The sequence below is a fragment of the Chenopodium quinoa genome, unplaced genomic scaffold, assembly GCF_001683475.1.
Source record: "Chenopodium quinoa cultivar QQ74 unplaced genomic scaffold, ASM168347v1, whole genome shotgun sequence".
In the NCBI taxonomy this organism is placed as follows: Eukaryota; Viridiplantae; Streptophyta; class Magnoliopsida; order Caryophyllales; family Amaranthaceae; genus Chenopodium; species Chenopodium quinoa.
In genome coordinates, this window is record NW_018743921.1 from 129,815 (window position 1) to 136,408 (window position 6,594).

Here is a 6,594-nt window from a genome sequence, read left to right on the forward strand (position 1 = left end):
TATGTGAAATTTTTTTTGTTATGCACTTATGCGAATACAGTTGGATTGAATCATAATTTTAATTCTACGACTTTGCTATGTGAAAATGTGATATATGATGATATAAAAAAAACAAATAATACACTGGAGGATTAATAGGAAGAAATAAATAAGACAACGAAGGACTGGAGGAGTAGTAAGAGGAATAAAGAGTGAGACATGAATTTGAATAGGTCTTGATAAATAGACTTGCAACAAGTGACAATAGGCTTTGTTGTGATATCACTTTCTTGGCTGAAGATTGTCTTGAGTTGTTTGGAAAAGTTGAAGGTGTGCTGGCTGTAATAGTTAAGATCCTCACTATGTTCCTAGTGCTCTACAGATTGTTAGGAGAGGCCCCTTTCCCTTATCTTTGAATTCATGTTTTTTTTTTTTTTTTAAATCTTAACTTACACTATCAAATTTTTAATGTCTTAGGAGTAAGGTCCTTAGTATGAACCTTGGTTGCATGGACTTGAATAATTGAGCTTTGCTGGACTATGAAAAAACTTTTTATAATTGAACAAAACTTCAAATAGGTTTTTTTTTTTATGTTTGGGCTCACCAATTACCATAACGAGTTTGAGACGAGCAATGGCCCAATTTGACAAGCACGTTTTGAGCCAGAGGTTATCGAACTTGGCAGTATAGATCACGTTGTGTTGAGCACGGTTCAACTACGAACTACTCACTCAGCAAGAATCAGAAGCTGTCTGGTTACTCTGTCGGGTACATTGTGATAAGTAATGATATGAGCATAGTTGTTAAAATCCCGATCCGGATCTTACGATCCTACGATTCTACGATCCAAAATCGCGTGATCGATCTGGATCTTTGGTAGGATCTTAAAGTTTGTAGGATCTTACGATCCTAGTCCAATATTTATTATGAGTGGTAGGATCTCAACACGATCCTACGATTTTATTACGATCCTACGATCCGATCCAGCATTTTACTATAATATGAGACTTTGATTTATTTTGACATATTTTTTTTATTACTCATCAGGTTATATGCACCTAAATTTAATGTATTCAATAATTATCGCTAATAAATTGGCGAATCCGAGACATTAATATGATTTTATCAATTGACAACTTGCAATTGTCATAGTTAAGGTCTCATTCTTGACAAATTTGCACATAATTTATTAATTTAAACTTGTGTTATTAATCTTCTAACTATCATACAGACAAAACTAAATGAAGATCGACCTTTCTTAAGCAAACCAATGTCTTTTAGCATTGAAACCTCTTAGAAGAAATGTTTTTAAGTCAATTTATAGCATAATATATAATATTATTTATTATTAAGTAGGAATTAACGATCCTACGATCCGTTCTATCGATTCGATCCCACCCCCCTCATCGATCCAAGGTAGGATCTCGATCCTAACAACCTTGGATATGAGTTTATGCATTGATAGGCCTTTCAACATGATATCTTCTAATAGTTGTGCTCGAAGCATGATCTGACTGTGCTGCTGTGCATTGCTATTATTATTGCTATTTCCGAGATGTCAAATGTGTTCAATACTGCAGTCAATATGTATGGTTTTGCAATTGAATTGCTAATTAGTGTTCAGATTAAGTTGAAGGGGGGTAGTGTGGTGGTGGTAGTCAGGTTCTTACTTATTAAGGAGGGATAGTTAAGGGTGAGTGGATACTTAATGGTTACATAAGTTTGCTAAGAATTTCATACTTGTTCCTGAAGTTGAATCCTACCTCCCTTGATTGTGTGACTGTTGCAATTGTTGATAAATGGGACTTTTACAGTACCAAGGATTTGATGCAGTGTTGTTGGGTGTAATATATATATTCTTGTAATCTTATTCGACGGTAAGAGATGTAATTGTTGTTGATCCATTAATTCATTTTAGCTTTACACTTTGAAGTGAAATGACAAATGCATTGATGTGATTTTAATTTCTTCTAGCTACTGGTGTTTTAGGATTATTATCACTTTCATATGTTTGGTTTTCTATGTTCACTGATTTGTTCATGTCTAGTGCATTAATTGTCTTCATTTAATTTTTATAGGGAAGAATGACATCAAAGAATGAGAATAATGCTAGTGTTCCCACTTCAGCGAGTAATGCTAATGTTGAATTAGTACTGTGTTATACTATGAATTCTATGTAGTTTGAATGTATGGTCTTAATTCTTAACCGATGACTCCCTTCTATAGGAACATTAATCCTCCGAAGTAACAATAGCATCAAAGGCTATCAATTACCCAATTTTTCTTCATCTTCTTCCTCCGCGACAATTCTCTCTCCTTACAATGGATGGAGGCGGGGAAACAATAGCTTTTCCTTCTCCTCTTTACTGAGGTTTATCTCATTATCCTCTATGTTTATGTTTGAAGTTGATTGATAAATAAGCTAAGTAGAACAATGATTTTAATTACATTTACTTTTGTTAGTTTAAGTCATGTACCCGGTTGATTAGGGGATTTTTCCCTACCAATCATCATCTGACAAGTGGACCATTCAGGCTCTGCCAAGTGTCCGAGAGCTCAAGTTCAGGGGTCCAAGAGTTCTCTTGAAAAAGTTTGCAAATGTGAACAAAAGACTTGGTTAACATGCCCTTATATAGGGTAAACTCGGAATGCAAAGGGTCACTTTTGAATTCAAAAAATGAGCGGGAAAAATGCTCGGCCCGTCACAGGGCGACACCTGTAGTAGGTCGTCGCCTGTTACAGGCCGACACCTCTTACAAGTGACATGTGAACAGTCGTGCCACCTGTGAGGGGAAAATGATTAGGGGATTTTTCCCTACCAATAATCAACTAACAAGTGGACCATTCAGGCTCTGCCAAGTGTCCGCCACATGGACCAATTGGAGCCTGCCACGTGTCAAGTGTTGACTAGTCCACCTTTGACCTCTTATGCCACGACACGTGGCCTCCACCGTGCCAAATGGGAAAACCAGCCACCTAGGCCCAAAGTCTTGTGGAAGCCCAATCATCCCTAGGTTGACCTAAACCTATGACTGGCACACATACCAAGGCGTATAAATACCTTCATTAATCCTCGTTAAAGGGGGATTCAGCAATTAATTACTCTCACCTAGAGAACCTAAACACACTGATCACTCCTCATCTAGAGGAACCAGATCTCCCAATCTTTACTTTTCCGCATTTATTACTCCTCAAACAAGTACTAACTTGACCGTCGGAGGCAGAACTCCCACCATAAGGAGTCTCCGTTGTTTTACAGGTACAGGCGCAAGGAGACCAGTCCCGAAATTGTAACTCTCCCGCAGGACATAAAAAAAACCCCAAAACATTTTGGCGCCGTCTGTGGGGAGAGTACTTTCGAGATGGAATCACAGTCTGTACCGAATCAAAGCAAGAAGCGTCCTATGGACGACCCTCAGGTCTATAGTGACCAAGATACTGAAAATGAGGTCGAGGTCGAGACTCACACGGCCCCCGACGGGACCTTAAGAGCTCGACGAACTCGTTCCTCCGAAAGGAAGGAGCGATAGAATTTCCTGGCTGGTTCTAGTAAACCAGCCGGTCAGCCGCTTGATCATCAACAAGCGGCCAAGGGATCTGCCCCCATCACAAGAAGTGAACTCATGACCTTCATGAATAGCTTCAAAGGGGAGATCCAGGATCTCATCAACAAGAAGACGCTTGCTCCATCCAAGGAGCAGTTGGCTAGAAGATCCTCCCAGTCTAGGAGGAAGAAGCCTGTACAAGGTCGGGAGGCGACTCCTTATCCTAAGTCTAGGAAGTGGGAGCCGCCAGTGATTAACCTAACGAAGTACCACTTTCCTTCACCAGGAAAGAGAAAGCCCATTCGTCATGTTCAGGCGGATGGATCAAAGAAAACTTACTCAGATGCTCGATTGTTGCTAGAGCAGAAGAAGAGTGACCGACTGTTAGAGTCGGCCTCTACTTCCGATTTTAAAGACAGTCTGCACAATACCTCCATGAGGTATTCACAATCCCATTATGAGAGCCAGACAGGCGGCACCTCCCGTCGGTCCGGATCCCATAAAGACCAGTCGGCTCCGCATGTGCCACACCAGCCATACGTGCCGCAACAACAATATTTCTTGCAGCCTCCTCTGTTTGGAGGGTAGGCGGCAAGAAACGTCCAACCTTTGGACTGGAAACTACAATTGCTTAAACTTGGAGAACAGCCTTCCGCCTTCTCTAAGGAAATTATTGAGGCCGTTCAGCCGGCTAAAGTGAAGAATGTGTTAGTAGGCGCCTATGACGGCACTACTAACCCAGAGGACCATCTGATGGCATTCACCAATCTTATGTACCTCCAAGGATTGGATGATCCCGCGTGGTGCAAGTGCTTCCCAGCTACTTTGAAAGGCATTTCACAATAGTGGTTCGGCAACCTGCCGACTGGTTGTGTGAATAATTTTAAGACCCTCGCCTACTTGTTCACCTCCAACTTCGCCATGAATATTCCTGCTAAGAAGATGAAACTTGACCTAAGGACTATACAGCAGGGGGAAAAGGAGGGACTTCGTTCCTACATCAGGCGGTTTAACCTGATGAGATACAAGGGCTGCCGGATGAGGTAGCCTACACTGACTTCTTCGGAGGACTTAAGGATGGTTCGATCTTCAAGTTTGACCTGGTCCAAAAGAGAGTTGCTACTCTTCAAGAATCATTAATTGAGGCGGAAGCCTACATACAGGCGACTGACCTGTGTAATACTGGGAAGCAGTCGGATAGAAGAAGGTTCGATAAAAAAGAGAGCCGACCAAAGCAGTCGACCAATAAAGATGAGAAGAAGAGAAAAGAAGTCTGGGCGACCGACTCCTCTGATTAGCCGTCCTAGAAAAAGAAAAAATAGTTTAAACTATACTCCCTGAAGTATGAGTTCAATAAGGATAGCCAAGCTATCCTCAAAGAAATCCAGGGCTGAATGACCATTGAGAAGCCGGCCCCCATGAAAGGTTCTGCGAGTAATCGAAACAAAAGAAATTATGTGATTTCCATGAAGACATAGGTCATGAAACCAATGAGTGTATTAGCCTCATGCGCTACCTAGACCGCCTGGCTGAGAAAGGTGATCTGAACTCCTATGTCAAGAAGTCCAAGGGGAAGGCTACCCCCAAACAAAAGCAGTCGGCCAAGAAGAATCACCGGAAGGTCGATAGTTCAGATACTGATGACGTAGTCGTCTATACCATAGTAGGCGGATTCGCTGGAGGCGGCCCCAATATTAGGGCAACAAAGATAACATCAAGCAGTTGGATTTTAACTTCGTCAATCAAGGACGGGCCACCAAGAGTACCTTCCCAGAAATTGTCATCACGGAAGAGGATCTGGGAGGGGTTAGGTGGCCGCATGACGACCCCATTGTCATTTAATGTAAATTGGCCAACCAAAGGGTTGGACAGATCCTCATAGATACCGGTAGTTCCTCTTATCTCATCAGCAACAAGTTCTTGGCAAAGCTCAAGTACAAACCTGACTGCATACATCGTATCTCACCCTTTAGTGGGGTTTGGAGGAAGTGTCGTCCACCCAGTGGGATGAGTGGATCTACCCATCTGTCTGGGTGAGAAAGGGGAGGGCCGCCACATGGTGGTTCGTTTCTTAGTGGTTGAAGAACTCTCGGCCTACAACATGATCCTGGGACGACCCACCCTGAACAACTCAAAAGCTGTCATCATTCCTTCCCTTATGCTGCTCAAGTTTGAGAAGGATGATGGAACAGTCGGCTCCCTAAGGGGAGACCAGAAAATGGCACGAGAGTGTTATCTCTCGAATATCAAACCCACTGTGGCGACTGATGGCCCAAGTGGAGAGAAAACTGACCTTGAGCAAATCAAGGGGGATGCGCCTGCCCAAGTAGCAGGCGGCAAGAAAAGAAAGGTTGCCCAACTGGGGGCCGAGAGAAAAGAAAAACGATAGTAATCACTGGCAAAGGAGCGGTCAGAAGAATTCTGCCCTGAGCTGGCTGGTGAACATACGGATATCGTCTTGGACGACTCACGTCCTGACCGAACAGGCAAAGTTGGGACGACTGCTCTTACAGTGCTGGGTGATGATCTTCACCAACTCTTGAAGGAATTCAAGGATATCTTTGCTTTTGAGGTACATGAGATGTCAGGTATCAGTCTAGAGTTGGCAGTGCATAAACTAGCTGTGGATCCGAAAAAGAAGTCGGTCCGGCAAAAGAAGCGGAACCATGGTGAAGAAAGAAGTCAGGCAGCTGCCACCGAGGTTAAAAAGTTGCTTGATGCCGGGTTCATTCGGCAATGTTATTTCCCTGACTGGGTTGCAAACGTTGTACTAGTAAAGAAGCCGAATGGTACCTGGCGAATGTGTGTGGACTACACTGATTTAAACAAGGCGTGCCCTAAAGATAGTTATCCATTGCCTAAGATCAACAGTCTGGTCGACTCAACAGCCAGCCATGCCTTAATGAGCTTCATGGACGCCTACTCTGGGTTTCATCAGATCCCTTTATGGAAGAAGGATCAGGAGAAGACGGCCTTTGTCACTGATCAAGGGTTGTATTGCTACATTGTCATGTCGTTTGGTTTGAAGAACGCCCCGACCACCTTCAAAAGAATGATAAACACGGTCTTC